Source organism: Rhyacophila brunnea, unplaced genomic scaffold (genome assembly GCF_057557595.1).
Source record: "Rhyacophila brunnea isolate RB1 unplaced genomic scaffold, BYU_Rbru_1.0 scaffold_1, whole genome shotgun sequence".
Classification (NCBI taxonomy): Eukaryota; Metazoa; Arthropoda; class Insecta; order Trichoptera; family Rhyacophilidae; genus Rhyacophila; species Rhyacophila brunnea.
The window spans coordinates 47,580,109-47,599,882 of record NW_028232751.1 but is presented as its reverse complement, the minus strand read 5'-3'; positions in this window follow the sequence as shown (position 1 = coordinate 47,599,882).

Genomic DNA, 19,774 nt, shown 5'->3' with positions numbered 1-19,774 from the left:
GTTAAGCGCAAGCAGACATCTTGTCAAAAGTGTTCCCCTAGGCCTCGATTTATATTCATATCTCCGTAGGTATTACCTCAGAGATGTGTGATGGCGCTTAAAAAGATTGTGCTCACTTATTTAAGATTTTGGAATTAGTACACTTATTTAGTAACTTTGCGAAGAAAACGGAGAAAAACGAAACTCAGAGTTTTCCGGGACATTTCCCGGCGGACTGACTTGTCGAGCGTCTCATTTTTATAACGTTTTTGCATAAAATAAGGCATGATCATTGTTCTCGCATTACACCAAATGTCATATTATACACTGGCGTAGTTAGACATAAAACAACTGAGTTTGATGTGTGCATTACATGCATGGTACATGTCAAACTTCTTTAAAGTAGTCGATAGTAAATAGTTTTTTGGTGTTGATGAAAATATTTTACATATTATATTATTTACACTTACACTCGAGAACTCGAGATTGGTTTAATGATTTCTCAAGATCTCGAGAATTCTTGAGAAACGTCTATTCTTTCTTTTTTAACTCATCCGTGAGTTAACTCATAATTGTAATCAAATTCTTTTTTGAAGCTTTTTTTACCAAAAATTTTCACCGATGAATTGAAAAAAATCGTTGCGGTTGAAAATCGAGTTATTTTTTATTGTTTCAAATACCAATTGTTACGTTTTTTTAACTTCTTTTCTCCTAGTAACAATTTCTCGAAATCTCGAGATTTTGATGTGGAGTTCGTTGCTGATATTTCGAGTTTTATTTTCGAATATTTATATACAGAATAATCAATTAATGCAAGAAGTCAAAAAATGTTTCTATCTAGAGTAGTATAGTATACATAATTATTATTGTTTCCTAAAATTGTCGACGCTCTCGCCGCGGCCTCACTGGCACTCACTGGGCAGAGTATTCGGTTGTTAACCGAAAGGTTAGCGGTTTGACTCCAACTAGTAGCATTATTTTTTTCACGACTCAGTACTCTCTGGCGCTACCTTTTGGATACCGATGGATAACTGGATTAGTATGTAGGTATAGCGATTGTGTCTTATTCGAGCTATATATCCTGCCCATTTCCAATTGAGTTTCACTTGTTTGCTACCTTATCGAATTTATTCTGTTATTAGTTGTTATGGCGTTATGTCTAGCATGCCCCCCTTCATACCACGCTCTACTCTAAGTTTCTGGATCTCCTTTTTATTGAGCCTTAATATTTCATATACATTATTAATTTAGCCTTATAGTTTCATCCAGAACAGTTATTTAAAAATGAGGCCGGAACTCGCGTTACGGTCAATAGAGATCATTACCGGATCATGATCAATTATTTTTTTTGAAAATATGTTTGAAATTCATCCGTAATAGACGTGGTTTTAACAGGATTGTGCTACGTGCCATTCGCCGACCGCAACGGCATCGACTTATTGAAATCGAATTTTGATTTCTAAAAATGGACCTGTCAATCCGAGGTCATGCGATTTGACACCTCAGAATTATTTCCTGATAAACCACCAACAATTCAAGTCTTGGAAGACAACATTTTTCGTTTTATTAAAAAAGCCTAAATTTTGACGCTCAGAATGCGCTTTATCAAGCCATATTATATGTATGCCGTGAGCTTTCTTATAGGGATGACCGTTACTATATCGTCTCCAATTTCATTAGATTTAATATGAAATTAATTCAATTTTCATAGCTGATTTTGGCAAAATTCATGAATTCAAGAATGAGAACTTAACATTACTTAAAAAATAATCCAGTATATCGGCTATTTAAAAAAATTAGTTGCCGCTGGCTTCTTGTGAAGTGTAAACTGACAAGAACCGTGTTTCATATAGACATGAATTTTATGTCAATACCATACAACCCAAAGAGGTTAGACGGTCTTTTATATACGGCCATTATTTATGATACAACAATTCACGGTGAAGTGTGATACGGCGAACTGCATACGTACAAGTTTTCGTATACGTAGTCATATGCCCGAAATCATTTAATAATTTAATGCCACGTATAGGTAACGTAAACAAATAAAATTCTAAGAAATTCTCCGTTTCAAAATAAATCAATTAAATATTAGTAACTATAATCACATTCAAGACGTAGATACAATTATACTGCATACAATGAATATTCATATTTTAATAATGCAGGTTATTAGAAATTCAAACAAACATGAATTGATTATAAGGCAGTTTTATAGTGATTAACGGAACAACTCCTGATTGTTTGTTTGTATCAGATGATAATGTCTCATTGAAGCGGATGAAACCGGTCTTGATTATTACTAAACTAATGTAATTTTTGAATAACTAAACTACGGAATAAGTAATAGGTACATATTGTGTTTTATTTTAATTAGCGTAATGTATTTCCACAAGTAATTGATCGTTTTGCACCATTATGGAAATTAGAATTTATTATTTGTAAACGCATCAAACTGACGCGGAATTAACTTTTTTTGACAGAATTATTTTTGTCAATAAGCTGACCATAGACAGCTTTTATTTTTCATACATAATTTGAAAACACCCGTGGGAAAAATATATATAACGACCAGTGGGATTCAAACCGCGCACGAGTGACTAACAGCGAAGCTACGTGTGTTCTATCTATTAACGAAATTAACTAGTAGGTATTTATTGTTATTACAGTTCTCACTGAAGACTGAAGCGCTTTCTAAATTGCGTTATTATTTTGACAATCAGATTTTGTATATTTTTAAATAAACGTATTATTTAATAATTTACCTTAATTACTTACTGATGTCAGGATCTCTCCGAATTTTTGTTATAACATACTTGCACTTACTCATAATTTAATAAACTTCGTTTTATTCAATGAATCTGTTTTTTTTCTAGTTGTAATTTGGCGGTCATCTATGAACGAATCACTTCGGTACAAGAATGAAATAATATTTTAATCAGGATGTGAACGTGGAGTTTATAATCGCGAGGTTAATACATATATAATAATGTACTGGTAAGATCGATATGAACAAGAGATTAATTATTAATTAATTGTAAGATTGCACTGAGAGACTTGATTCGAGTGGAATAACGAATGAACTATTTCGAGTGAAGAGCTTGTTACAATAGCAGGACGTCTTGTAACGGACTCGATGAGTTGAGTGTAGATTCGTAGATTATCTTTCTTATTTATGTTAATGCAGTAAATATATTTCCATAGATATTGTCGTAATTATTAATCAAAACAAATACTACTGATCTAGTTATGATTGAGGAAACCCGACAATTATTATTATTTATATAATGTTTTGTTTTAATAATAAAACCTACAGTCATATTAAAGTGTGTCACTCATTTAATTCTGAGTGGTATGATTACCACAGTTATATATTTCTTACAGGTGTTTTCGATTTATGTATGTTCAATAGAGAATGTTACATTCTTAAATCTTTTGAATTATTTGTTGAATAAAAAAAATAGTTTAATAACTTTTATTTTATAGTTCATGATGTAGTTATAATACTTCAATTTATATAATAGACCCATATAATACCTACCTACCGAAATGTACCTGTTAGGTACGCTCACACTGTGTTGCAGTATTTTCACATATTAATTCAATTATTTCCTCCAAATTAAAACCTCGGCAAAAATATTAATAAAGATAAATATCTCGATGCCTCCACCCCCCACCCTCTCCCTTGCTCTTTTTGCTTAAATTGTGTAGGTTGTAGGTACACCGTCGTTAGCAGGTGGGGGAGATGGAGGCATTTTGCCCGGCGAGAGCGAAGGGGAAAGTTTTTCCTTCTTTTGTCCTATTAGCATTGTTATCTTTTCGGCGGATCTGACGTTGTTTAGGGATAATTTATACTTTTCTGTGTACACGCTATCTGAATATCGTTTTTTCACAATATACTTAGTTACTCTTCTACAATGTAGCACCAATTTCTACGTTTAATTTTGGCGTTGTTAAAATATTCTCACCAAATTGCCGCTCTCTCAGATTACATACAGACATGCCAAATTGCTCAACATTCTCAATCACTGGATTGACTACAATCTTTGTCAGCTTGGCTTAACTTCAATCATCATCATCATCAGCCTGAATCTATCCACTACTGGAGGAAGGCCTCTCCAAGCTGATTCCACTTGGTCCTGTGCGTTGCGTTGCCACGTACTTCCGCAAAACTTTATCATTTCATCGATCCAGCGGTCTCTAGATCTACCTTGCGGACGTTTTGTACCTTTTTGATACCACTGGATGACTAAATTTGTCCAACGATTGTCCTTTCTTTGACCTATGTGTCAGATTCAATATGAACATTAATTCAATTTTCATGGCTGATTTTGGGAAAATTCACGAATTCAAGAATGAAAATCTTACATAACCTTACAAATAATCCAGTATATCGCCTATTTTCAAAAATTTGTTTGCTACTGGCTTCCTATAAAGACAAGTGTAAACTGTAAACTAACGTTAGGGTCACCATCTCCACCCGGGTTACATGTAAATTGTACAATTGTACGTAATACATTTCACCGTGGCACTGTTCGCCGTGAGCTTTCTTATAGGATATATAATGTGATGACCTTACTATATCATAGGGTCTCCAATTTTGTTACATTCAATATAAACATTAATTTAATTTTCATAGGTGATTTTGGCAAAATTCTAGAATGAAAACCTAACTTAACCTAACCTAACAAATAATCCAGTATATCGGTTATTTTCAAAATTTATTTACTGCTAGCTTCCTGTAAAGTGTAAACTGACGATAACCGTGTTTTATTCAGACATCAATTTTATATCAGTACTTTACGACCCAAGGAGGTTGGACGGTCTTTAATATACGGTCATATATTTCTGATACAAAATTTCACGATGAAGTGTGATACGGCGAACTGCATACGTACAAATTTCTGGACACGTGGCTTAATATCAACTGCTACTTGCGTATATGTAGTTTATACGAAAACACTTGTGCAAAGGACATGATTTGAGTTATCCCATCTTCACCTGCCATGTATATGCAACCGCAATTTCTAAACGGCCGCCATTCATGACACTATAAACGTATCAGAATGAAAAGATTTTAGTGCCACACTTCCTTGTCCCGCAACGGTGCTGCATGGGACTGATGTAGCAACCATGCACCTTAGTGCTTAAAGAGAGATTTATAGAAAATAAAAAAAAATCTTAACTAGCTCTGCCGTCATTTATCTTTAATGACATCAGTGGGTCTATTCTATTCTTATCGAACGCTAAAGTGATAAATAGTATCAAACTTAAGGTAGGTTTGTATCAAAATATTAGCACTTATTGTAACAATTACACGAAGTTAGTTTTTATTGTTGCAATAAGTGCTTTATTTTAACAGCAGTAAGATAGGTGCTGTTAAAATATAGCACTTATTGCAACAATAAAAACCAACTTCGTGTAATTGTTACAATAAGTGCTAATATTTTGATACAAACCTACCCTAAGATTGATAATATTTATCACGTTATCGCTTTAGCGGTCGATAGGTATAGAATAGACCCACAAGTGTCCTCTATCCGTCTACTGAAACTAAGTGTAGTTTGAACTGTGTGAATGAAATGAATGAAAAGTGATGAATCTCTACTAAGGATACTTTAGTTTAATTAAATTCTTCTTCTTTATCTTTCTGGTGGGCCCTATGTGGGCATTGGCCTCCTCCAGCATCTACTTCCATCCAGATCTGTCCAAAGCCGCTTCCCTCCAGCTTAGGATAGCCAAGGTCTTTAAATCCGTTCTCGAAACTACCCCATCATCTTATACGCGGTCGGCCAGGTCTCCATGTGTTTTCCTGCATCCCGAATGTCAGTTTCAAATTACCTATTAGTAATTTACTATGACTGGTGCTGATAATCTACATAACTGGAATAGAGACCCAATCAAATATTTTTGTAGTTGTTTATTCACACTCGTCAATGTTCCCATGTGTAGTTGGTTTATAAATAAATCTTTTTAAGATATTACACACAACATTGGATAGGCACATATTATTTATTAAAATACTGGACTTATATTTTATATTGATTTTATTGCTGTTGACTCTATCACGATCTTTTTCTTGATCGTACACTCATGGTTAAGGATCGTGACCACTTTTTAATTTTGCCATCCTTTGAGCGACCAAAACTTTCCATCCTTCTCGATCTTCCGATTCTCTCAGGGTAGAATGAATGGTTCCCCCAGTCAGCTCTTTCACTTGGTCGCTACAGTGCGCAGGTGCTTTTCCTCTGCTTTGCCTTCCCTGGAGGGCATCCAAAATCACCAGTCTCTCAAGGTTGTCTGGTAACTCCGTATAAAAATATAGAAAACACTAATAATCATTTTTGTGGCAATCGAAATTCCCCGATCCTTGCACATAGTGGTAAGACGTATCATCGCATTTTTTGCAATCTGTGTGCGCCTTCTTATTTCCGCTTCACATCCGCCCTTTCCACTGATGGTCGATCTCAGATATACAAACTCGCCTGCTGTTTCTAAGTTTTGGAGTGTATTTGCTGTTGGTAGAAGGTTAGCCCGGCTGACAACCATTAACTTGGTCTTATTCCTATTAATAAGGAGGCCGTATTTGCGACTCTCTTCCTCTACCCGGTGTAGCAGCGCTGTGAGTTCTCTTTCATCAGCAGCGATTAATGTGGTATCATCTGCAAATCTTATATATGTCACTATGTATACATGTTTCGAGCTACAATCTTGTATTGTAACAAAATAAATATAATTAGATTTACATAACTTGCGGATAGACTATGTCTAGTTGCATTAATGATTCGGTAACGTGTGTTTTTTCTCGACCGATATAGTTAGTTTTGTTTCCTATAGATAGATATTTTTATAGCTTAACTTCTGTCATGTATACTTTCCACAGATACACATTTTTTATTATTTGGAATTTAATGTAAAAAAATCATTCACGCATAATATAATAATGGTAGTTGATTTTTTCAAATAAATATGCCTAGATAGTCGTTATGTACATATCCGGATATCCGGGCTAGATAGATATATGAAAGTTGAAACGTAGAGGAAGGAAGGAGATGAGAAAGAACACACGTAACTAAAATAATAACAAAGATAATTCACAACCGCGAAAGTCTCAAGCTAATAATATACTTACATCACATAATTGATATTGTAAAAGTTACAAAATTGATTTATTATTAAATTTAACAGAGCAAAATATTTTAATACGATTTCTGTTCAAAGATAGATTAATCGTAATGCATACTAATTACTCGAATTCAAACTAAACGGAGAGATTTGAAACATTGTGCCATTAAACTGTGTCCGAATTGATATTTCAACCATCTGGCATTTCGTACAACAATAATTTGTGTTACATTGTAGTATTGTGGTGATTCGCGAGAGCAAATGTATATATTTTAATACACATAAATTAACAATTTGTCCCTATCAATATAATATTAGTAATAATGTTATCATACTCAAATTTGAATCATGCCACATTGTTGGACCCCGAGTAAATGATCTAAAAGTAAATAAGTTTGTTAAGAAACCTCTTCGTGTGATAGTTGAGGTCCGCATCGGGTTGTAGGTACAGCCGATGAAAAACTAAATAACAATATATCATCCATCATTGTTACTATAGCTCGATATGGGCCTTGACTGCTTTTAGAAAATGTCCTTTTCCAAACTCCTTACACTGTCTTCATTTCCTTCTACACAGTCCAACTAGGTACCACATACTTAGGGATTGCAATACCGAATGAATATATCAATACCGGTATTTCGGTATTTATTATTGAATACCGGTACCTATTCGTCAAAACATATTATAGAAAAAAATAAGTACCTATCAATAAATAGAACTAGTATAATCTATTTAAAACACTATTTTATAGCAACCAAAAGTACCTACCTACCTACATTTACTATATAGACCTTGTATAGATCATAATATATTACAAATGTTATTTTTTACAAATAAAATAAGTTTGGGTAGGTACAGGAAAATCTCTCAAATTCAACGTGTGTTGGATGTACCATCAATGTTGGATCAATAGTTATAGAATAATTGGAAATATTTGCCACGAATATTTTCATTTTCGAAATATGTCAATTAATCGCGACTAGTGTATTTGAGAGATTTTATTTTAATGTTATTTGACTTTTGTTGGTTTCTGTCAATATATTTGCGTTTTGGCTGCATAAAACTTATTAATAATAGTACTAAGTAATGACAAAATAACATTAAATTCATTTTCGGAAAACATAAACGTGTAATCCGGTATTTCGGTATCGATAAATAATTGAATACCGGTTTTGAAATATCGGTATTGCAATCCCTACACTTACTATATATGAGGAAGAGCCTCATTCGTCCTTTAATTAGTGTTAATTTATAATATTTAATAGACGTCTATCTCAAAAGCTCAACTTTATATGTCATTGGGCTTGGGTCGTGCGGATGGTTAATGATAATTTATTCCAAGCCTGACAATCTCAGCTCTGTGAAGACTTATCCATAATATGCTCTGCAATTGAGAGAAAATTGCAACTTAAAAAAGATTATGACAGTCATAATATGAGCTTTTTGTGTTACACACTTGGTGGTGATTCCATTTGTTATTGGAGTCACCTAGATTCATAACTCACAATATGCATTTTTGTCATTTTCGAGTTAAATATACCAAATGATTCTAAAGGCATTAATAATTAATAAAAAAAATAATTCGGTATCAAAATTCATTTTAAACCATGTGAAAATCGTTGACAAAAAGTTGATTATTGGTATTATAACTCATATTTTCCAATGAATCTGTCACCAAGGCCTTTCTAACTAATCAGGTAGTTCTATTTATCATAGTATGCTGTGTGACTACAGCTTAAAAGTATTATAAACTTATATTAAAAAAAAATATATGTCGTCTCACTCACTCATTTATATTCTATTATAAGTATAATCAATTACAATTCAAGGAAAAATACTTTTCTTATAATAGAAAAAAACAGTGTTCTGGTGGTGTTTTGGGATTATCTCAAAACTCGATGTTTGGAAAATGTGAGTTATTATTCTAGGCAACTCATTTGTTTTAATACAACACAAACTAATACGTCTCAGTTTACTTCTCCAATAATCTTTTTTCCCTATATATTATTTTAAAGAATGTCACCCAATCGATGACCGGAATGGCGAATGCTAATCTAAATATTTATTTTATTTTTGTACGTTGAGTAAATCATGATGATTTTTCGACACGGAACATCGGGATTCACGCTGCCGTTAAAACAGATTTAAGTGCAGGAGCTTTATTCAAAATCAAGCAGCTCTGTAAAATCTAGAATCTCAGGCAAAACTCATAAATGTTTTGTAAAGTTGGCCATTGTTTTCATTTGATTTCTTTCAGGTGACAATAGGCTAAGACGCAAAGAAACAACTATACGGATGTTTAAAAATGACAGTCTGTTGATTTTGAGTGTATTGTTATGGTCGGTATCGACATTGCTTTAAAGATGTTGTATCTCCACTGTAATAATTCTAGTTGAATAAAACAAGTATTAGTGGTTACCTCTGGCGAATCGGCAAATAGACAATTATTTTCCAATATGTCACACAAACTGTTCAGTATTAGTAGTGCACTAGTTGGGAATCACACACGGACGTATTTTCGGAACTTTACTACTTTTGATAAAATATTGAACTTTGTAAATAATAAAATTTTTTCGAGGTTCTTATAATGCAATATTATGTCAACATAAAAAAAATTTCTGTTGATTTTTCAATTATTATGAACTTAACATACTCGCACATTATCACATCGTCGACCAACTAAGTGAAATCAATATACTTACATCATAATTTTGCTCTTATAATAAAAAAAGTTGCCTGCGACGCTATTTAGCTTTTACACTGTTAACATTGGTTATGCAAGTAATAGTTAAATTTTATTTCAATTTATCTTTTATACTTATACTTATACTTTATACTAATTATACTTTTATACTTTTATACTGGTTTTTGGGCACTCAGTATAGTGATTGCCAAAATATTATACTACTGTGCAAAGAGCCTTATTTGCGACAATAAAAGGAACTACTACACCTTAGTTTAAAGTGCGGAGATTCACATCGTCTATTTCGCTTACTCCTGTAGCAGGGGGGTTACATCTTTCTGGCCGTTAATTTGAAAACGACTTCCATGTAAACTTGTTAAGCTAATACAACTACGAATGATTCAACTGAATATACTTACATACTTTTTATTTATTATCATGAATCCTAAGGGTCTGTAGGTTCGATCACCTAAAATCAATTCGTTCCAGGAAATATTCTTCGAGTAAATCCCTCTAGTGTATATCGTATGAAATTTATAATTGCTGTGGCACCAAATCGGCATCGGGACAATGGACATCTAGTTCTAAATTAATTTCCTTTTCGCTCATAGCTATACATAATATATTTTAATTCTCTCTTTGTATGTATCTGGTCGCTTACTACAATGTTCCTAGTATAACAGCGACCAGTTTGCTGTGTTTATTTATCGTTCAGCATTCTGTTCGTGGTGACCAACAGTTGCACGCCCAATTACATAATATATAGGTAATCTGACGTTAATATATTTTTATATCAATGTCACCTATGTATTTAAAATACGATTGTATGTTAAAATTCAGAAGTACCTACATACAACTGGTAAATTTTTATCGCCATCGGCCACTATTTATCTAATTCTAACCAAATAGTAACATCTATCAACAGAAACTGTAAATATAGCTCGCAGTCGATAATCCTCAGAAATGTCATGTGTCAGAAGTCAGTCAATACATATTCATTGGAAACAGCTCTGACTCCACACCTCAAAAACGTAAACTTAACATACATAACTTGAATACCAGTGACGTCCCGTGGGGGTAGGCAGATTGAGCGTCGCTTGGGGGCGGCAGATACTCGAAGGGCGGCAAATCGAGGAGAATCATTTGGTATTATATGGAAATAGCTAGCTAAACTTTGTTATATTATAACCAGAGCTTTGGAGATGTTTTGTTCCGGATGCTTTTTTTTTTATTATTATCCAGTCGGTACTCGCAGCGATTTTAGTATGATGTCACCACGCTCCGCTAGAGATTTTTTTATTTTATTTTTGACTGCTCGGTTTCGTATACAAATGCTAATAAACTTGGCGCCTATACACTTTATGAATATTTTTATAAATGTAAAACATCACAAACGAATAATAAATCAGTCATAATAATATAATGTCATTTACTCAGATTAAAGAGTTCCTTTCATAACAGTGGTAGGTATACTGCGCAAAAACCAATAATTATGTCGCGCCATAGTTATTAAAAGAAAAAAATATTATATATTATATCAACGTTGGTAACGAAACAAGGAGAATTTATGGTAGAGATTTATAGGTAGGTAGGTACATACCGTATTTTTTAATTTATCCAAATATTTTTGCCAGTCATTCGCGAGATTTAAAAGTTGCCGGATGTACCTATTGCAAATAGATACCTATTCATAATGATTATTAATCCTTATTGACATTTGACATAATCAATTAGTATTCGTGCATATAATAGGTATTTACGTTAAGTACCAGCTAATTGTAATAAAAATGTACACTAGTAGGTATCTACCTAGATTATATCATATTTATCGTGCTGTGAATACAATACTGTGCAATACCTTCTTTTAAGTCGTTTTTTTTGTAAACATATTTTTTGGTGATAATAGTGTGGATTTGTAGTTTATTTCAATCATCAACGGTTGAATGTTGAGACCATTAATTAATAGTGTATTTATGATTAAATTTAGGTTTATATTAAAAAAATAATGAGGAAAATTATTTTGTTTACATGTTGTAGGGTACAATAATAGCATAGAAAAAATGGTGTGAAAATAATACATCTGCGTAGGTCTAAATGATACAAACCAAATGTGTCAGACATATTAACCAAATGGCATCTCAGACTCTGGTGATTTGGGTAAGTGTCTAACTAATATTATATTTATTCGCTTATTTATTTATTGATATCTAAATTTAATTTTGTATGTTTCAGCTTAGTGGTAGGTGTATATTTTATAAGTAATGTATCCAAACCATGGCCCCCACAAGGGGGGGGGGGGGGCTGACAGGGCTCTAACCTGGGGCTTGGGCTCGATAAGTGAGATAAACACTTATCACAAATTTGCTCTAATAGCAAAAAATTCGCCTGCGGCGCTATTTTCCTTCAATAATGATATTATTTAAAATTATGTGGTTACACAATACAATTTATAATTGTGTAGCGATACTCAAAAACTCCACAATTCAAGTGTATGTATTAAAATATACAAAAAAACACTAAATATACACATCAATTTTGACGCGTACACCATTTGGAAAACATTACTGGAGAGCGTCACACTGCTTTTGTCCTTAGCGATAGGTAGGGGGGGGGGGCAAAGATCCTAACATGGGGCCCGCTTCAGGATGAGGGGGCCATGCTTCATACAATACATTTCTTAGATATTGGAATAATGAAAGGATGATAAAAAAATGGGGCGGCATTTTGACGCTGCCTAGGGGCGGCATTTTGTCTAGGGACGTCACTGTTGAATACACCTCAGATATATTCCCACTAATTTAAAAAAATACGATGCTCGACGAAATTTGAACCCGCATAATCACTGGTATCGCGCCACTGTACATTAACCAATTATGCTACGAGCCTCATATCTAATTGCGACAATTTAAACTAGTAGGTCCTACATGAATTGTTTATAAAATTGCGTTATTATTGACTATCGGTTTTTGCGTATTAAATATAGGAATATTAATTTTCTAATTACTAACCGGCGCCCGGCTTTCGCCAAATATTTTAGTTATAACGTTTACTTGAACTTGCTAACAATTTTTAATAGACCATTTCTTTTATTCAACGGATAATTTACAAGAAAGATTTTGAGAATTTAACATTCCATATTATATTGAACATACTATGTATGTTAAATTTATGGAATGGTACATTCTCAAAATCTTGTCAATTATTATTCGTTGAATAGAAGAAATGGTTTACTAAATTTAATAACTAAACAGCTACAAACAGGCTAACTTTACTAATCCCCGTTAATTGTCTTGATCCAAAATATCACTGATATCACTTTTGGTAATTCCGAATACGAGGCGGTTTTCTACAATGATTATTGGTAACACAGTGATAAGAGAATATTTAAGATTGTAGGTACACATGTCGTGTGACGTATCCGGAAATTTGTACGTAAACAGTTCACCGCAGGACACTTATTCGTGCGCCGCAGTACGTGAAACATGAGTTCGTGTAACATTTACTCAGATGACGAGTTCTTCGTTGAAAATTTCACCGTGGAGTATATTTGTACCAGTACTATTTGCAAACTATCACCGCATTTTGTAAGATACATACAAATGTATTCCACGGTGAAATGTGCAACGAAGAACTCGTCATTTGATTAAATGTTATACGAACTCATGCTTCACGTGGTGCGGCGAACTAATAAGTGTCCCACGATGAACTGCATACGTAAAACTTACATGTAACCGTCGCGTAAACTGCATCTATCTTTTTGCAGAGTTCGACAACCTTGCATGGACTTGTGCGGAGTTGTATGGAGTTAAGTTGAGGCGGCGACCGTAGCGCTAGGATCGGAAATTAGTAAAATCACTGCATCTCACTTCTCGACATCTAATTATTTATCGTACAGACGTACTCTATTTCGCTGTAAACTATACTGCGTACCTTTTAATTAATTTTTAATTACCACATTTAAATAACATGCTAATATCATCTAATGGCCGTTTAACGGGGACACGTCAGCCGTGTCGTCCGTGTTGAACGAATCATCTCAACCCGTGTTAAAAAAGATCACGCTTGACAGTTCTTATCCCAAGATAATTAATTTCCAGAATATGGTCAATCATTTTTTTTGATTGATTTTAAGTGTGTGTTAAGTGATATGTTTGAATAGTTCTGTAGGATGTACAATGAATCATTAGAGTTGTATACTGACTCAGCTCTAAAATAACTGACCATCACAACATACTTGTCCATTTGAGATCTTTATGGAGAAAAAATATATGGTATTCCAGTTCATTTTAATCATAAGTGAATGGTAGTACGTACATACTTATATTTTTTTAATTTGCAAAGAAAAACGTTTTGGCAAAACTGATTTATATATATTTTTTTTGAATTATTGATATACGGTGCCTACCCCATAAGTAATCAATAATTTAAAAGTTAAACATAAAAATTATTATGAGTTTTTTTTATTATTTTCTAATCAATTAAATATTTGCCATCATTAATTGCGACTTCTTGTCATTTATTCTGTAATTATTAATAAGTCAGCATATTAAATTATATAAGTTGAACGACAAAAAGTGCCAAATTAAAATACGGCATAGGTGTTTGCGTTGTCAACCAAATGACTAAAATTGTGGTTTCTTATAATTATTTATACCACGTTTTTATTAGCTCGTATTCGTGTTTTTCCGGTACAGATTTTTTCTTGTGTTTCCAGTACAACTTTTTTCTTGTTTGTCCAAGATTTGTATTGAACAATTGAAGATTTTTTAACTAACTTCCCGACTAGCTGGACATTTGAAACTTTTAGAATATATCAGAACACGACGACAATGCATTATTTTAATACTTTTGGTCATCTTTAAGCAGAATTGAATTGATTTTCAGTTAATTCTGTGTTGTATGTTTCGGAAAAAAAACGTTAAAAGTAAAACACTATTATTGGTTGCTAAGGGGGTCCTAGCAACTGAATTATTAATATATACGTGCGTTACTATGGAAATCAATATGAAATATCAAAATGACATTTCAGTATTCTATATTTATTCAGTATTTCTATCAAGTACAAAAAAAGTATTCATTAATACATAGAATTGTCAAGTTTATATGATTCAACAAAAAATTTAAAAACGTGGTATATAAAAAGTTCTTTTTATCTTGTAATTATTACTTATAGTTAAAACTTCAATTGACATTAAATACCGATTAAGAACATATTTATACTGATTGAAATAATCCTCCATATAACCCATATAGATGATCAATCTAAAATACATCTGATTTTCCGGTTAACCGGTTACTTAATCTCGTGTCCGGAAATGTGTACGTGTGAAATTGGCCCTAACACAGTTCATCGTGAAATGTTGTATCGGAAATACATGGCTGAATAATATAAAAATTAATTCCTTACCTAAATTTTTTTTTTCGACCATGTCCGAACCTGATAGGATCATATGGGCCTCCACAGACTAAATAAACCACTTCAAATACTAGATCATTCGAGCAGAGCTCGGAGCAGTGGAGAAATGGGATTTTACCTGGAGCACCAACCATTTATAGTGCTCCACTGCTCCGGATGTTTTTTATTATTATTAAATTTTCGTTAAAATCCAACAAAAATATTATATTTGTCACTGGAATTATTTTAAATACGGCACTCCCGAGTGATAAATAACCACATTTTTTTTTTTACAGAAGAGGAAAATAATGAAAGACGAGCTGCTATCGTAATTTTGTTTAATAGAATTAATAACGAAAATGTCGATTAATTTAAACTAATTTTTATAATTTTTTTTAACATGTGTATATATAATAATACATATTATTAAAACTTTTTTCCCGGAGCGGAGCAGATCCTGGAGCGGAGCTGGAGCGAGTATTAAGTCCCGGAGTGGAACTGGAGCGGAGCAACCCAAAAAGGGGTCCGGTCTAACCTTCTGATAAAAACCACCGGAATACAAGGGAAAGACAGAAGAAAATAAATAGATAAGTAAATTATATATTCAATAATATAGTATAATTTATATAAAATTTTGATAGGTTCTCGAATTTAGTCGTATAAATATTATAATAACAGCATTATTATCAATTATTTAATAAATATCAAACTATTGTTCTTTAACCTATCGAATTTAATAAAATTGCAACAGTACTGTCTACAATGCTATATGGGAATCTTTTTCGGTAAGACTGCTCACGGTAAATTGTGTAAACTACAAAATGTAATAGGAACGATTTACATGTAACCACTTCATCTTAGTAATGAAGTGGATCATGTAGACTGTAGAGTGTAGACTAGCACAGAATTGGGATTATCGTATATGAGCTTAAAATATTTACGCTTTACGATTATAAACGCATTTCAAGATGTGAAAGTCCGGAGATTGCTCCGGACTTATAACTTATAACACACGGCTTTGGAGGCGGACACCATGCCACTACTCCCCCGCGGGTAGAAGTTTAATAACCGACTTAAAATTCTTAGATGTGCTTAATACCTGTTTCTTAAAACTTTGAATACGCCGCAGTCTGAAGTTGTATCTCTTGAATGCAATTTTCCCGACAATAATGGGCAATTACCATTACAAATGTATTCATGTAAGTAAATGAGTTTTCTTAGAGAAAATTGCAATTTTAATATTTTCCAACAATAATACGAATGCTGTAATATTATTACGAAAGAAGAAAGAAGTGTGTAGGTAGTCATTTATAGTATTTCCCAACCTTATTTATGCGTTGTAAAACACTATAAAATTTATAAACTTTTCACGTCAAATAAAATTGAAAAATTCTTACGAATACATAATAAAATCACTGTTTCAAACTCTTAAAGTAATCATACACAATTTTAAAACATCTCAGACAGCGCTCAAAATGGAAAAGTTTACGAACCGGAGTGCTCGACAATTTTCTGAAGATATTGACATTGTTATCAAATTTTATGTGTATTTTATAAAAATAAGTGTGTTAGATTTTTTTGTTATATGGCCAATCTAGGTCAGACGGTCAAATTATTTTTTCCACGAGACGGAGCGATAAATTTATCGATTTTACGAACTGGAATGGCGCTCCGGTGAGCTCTGGTCCATGACGAGCCCTGATGTCAGATATATACCTACTAGAATACAACTACCAGCGGTACTCGAACCCGCATTCACTTGATTAGTAGTAGGTAAGGTGTTTTCAAATTATGTAATAATAATATGTTTACTAAAGAATGTTACATTCTCAAACTTTGTGAATTATTCGTTGAATAATAAAAATGTTTAATAAATTGTTAGCAAATGCAATAACCTACGTTATAACTAAAATTTGGAGATATCATGACGTCGGTTTTATTAATCATATTATCCTTGTTGTTTTCTTGACATCCGGTAGGAATTAAACTAATAAAATTGATAACTCGATTTTAGCCACAAAAGCCGATTGACAAAATTTATGCAATTTGTTGATCGCTTCAAGGTGTAAATACTACTAGTTGGTTTAGTCGTAATTCGATAGGATGAACATGGCTCAGTTGGTAAAGCACATTGTCACAAATCCATTGGTTGCGGGTTCTAACTCCGCTTGGCGTCGCATTTCTTCGAGTAGTTTTATACCTATCTGAGATGTTTTCAACTTATACATGCTCAATAAAGAATGTTATTTTACTGCAAAACAACTTTATAATGGTTTTGAAACAAAGTTATTTTTTTTTCATTATAACTGTCTTGTAATAACCATCTTCGGAATGGTCGACAATTTTTCATTTTACACACAAGAATGCTATATTTTATAATCTTGTGAATTATTCGTTGAATAAAAAAAATAGCTTCTCAAATGAATACATTTTGCGTAGGTAGATACTTATTAATTTTAAATAAAAACTGAATGGAAATCTTTGCAAAAAAAATAAAGATTTTATGTAATAACATAATAATTATTATTATCTAATATAAATTTATATTTTTATGGTGGATATTCTCTTCCTCATAGTCCACCTCATATGCGACTATCGTGATCAGTGATCACCTTGGATTATATATTGCCGAATTCCAGATCAGCTTTGTCCACCTTTAAAACTGATTTATGCCAGATATGAATTACCAAACATGTATGAAGACTGACTATTTTTTCCGTTTTTTGATTAATAAGAAAATTATTAAATTGAACATACATAAATTGAAAATATCTCATGCGTATACCCAATAGAAAATAATTATATTTTTTTTTAATTTGACACCAGACGGGACCTGCATACTTTAATTTAATACTTATACAAAAACCGATAGCAAACATTGTAACGCAATTTGATAAGCATTTATAATAAGAACTAGTAGTTAAAATTGTCTTAATTAAGTAGGATGCCCGTAGCATTGGAAATACTGGCCCTTATTCAACGGTTACAGGTTTATGTCCCGTCGGGTGTCGTATTTTTCTTTTCTAAAAAAGATTTTTATAGTGGGTAGGTATGTGCACGAGATGTATTCAAATTACATACATATATTCAATATTATAATGTTACCTTCTCAAATCTTATGTATTATTCGTTGAATAAAAGAAATAATAGTTTATTAAATTGATATTAGATTTTTAAACATTGCTTTATATTTCGATTCACTCTGGAAAAAATACAAAAGTAATTATGAAACAACATCATTACCGCAGTTAATAAACGGTGATTTTAATTACAAAACTGAAAATTGTGCACGTTTTGTGTTTACTGTTGTTTTTCCATTAATTATAAATAAATGCAGAACTTGTTCTGTGAATACAGCCTTATAAAAAATGTAGCCATACTAGAATATTATAATTCAGTTGTTAATTTTCTATTTTGCTTGAAGATGATATATAAAGCAGACTCCAAATATTTTCATAATTATGTTGAATTAATACGAACTTCGCTGAATTTAAGTAAATAATTTTAAAAAAATTGGCTCCAAATAATTTCAAACATTTTACGCATACATTGGAGGTTAATTGCCCCACCAAATCACACCCGCTCCGCACCACACCCGGTCTTAATCGGGTGTATCACAGGACCATACGTTTGGGTCTGAAGCATCTGTTTTTTATGACTGGGAATGTCTCAGGAGCAGTTACCTACGAGTACCCATGGGAGATAGGAACACTTAAAGACAAAATAAAAAAAATGTAGCAACTAACACAAACTAATACAATTCTGCCGAACAATTTAAGTAAAGATATTCTCATGCAATATGACGCTGCAAATTTTTGAAATGTAACAAAATTGGTCTTTGTGGCAATCAGATCGAACGGTCTGTTCCATATACATTTTTTGAGACTTCCGGAGGATGCGGTGTGTATCCTATATTTCACGCATACAATACATACATACGATTACATACGTATTGTAAAATCATACACACACAATGTCAAAACCATACTATCACGTGACCCGAGGCTGTATATATTTAAGCATAGCAGGATCTCATTTCGGGGCGCTGGATTCGATGTAACGCGGAGAAAACTCCTAGCTATTGTAACAGTACAATTTCTTGGCCATAGTTTGAACACAGTTGGGGACTACTTTTCTACATATCTATTTTAGTCCCTGTTATTTTTTGTATAATACCTAATATAAAATTGTAAAATATAATAGTTTTTGTTTAGTAAAATACTTTCAGTTATCTGACGTAGCTGACCTACCCTAAAAAGCACCTAAAGCACCAAAATATGTAGGACCCGAACACAGATGAAGCTGGGAACAAAAGTTATTTAATGCAAAATGCAAGTCTTAATATCTACATGAAAATAAATTATTCCGGACCTAATCATAGGGGAAATATTTTCATAATGTTATAATCCTATAATATGCGGAAAATAAAAAAGCCGTTAACATCTGTTGAAATGCCAAGGTTAAAATTTCGAACATAAAAAAAACACAGCAGAAGCGTTACATTGCGGCACCGGTGTTTTTTTTATTTTTTATATTTATGGTTTATCAGCGCGAAAGTTTTCACACATTAATAATGTGTTAACATTGCCAA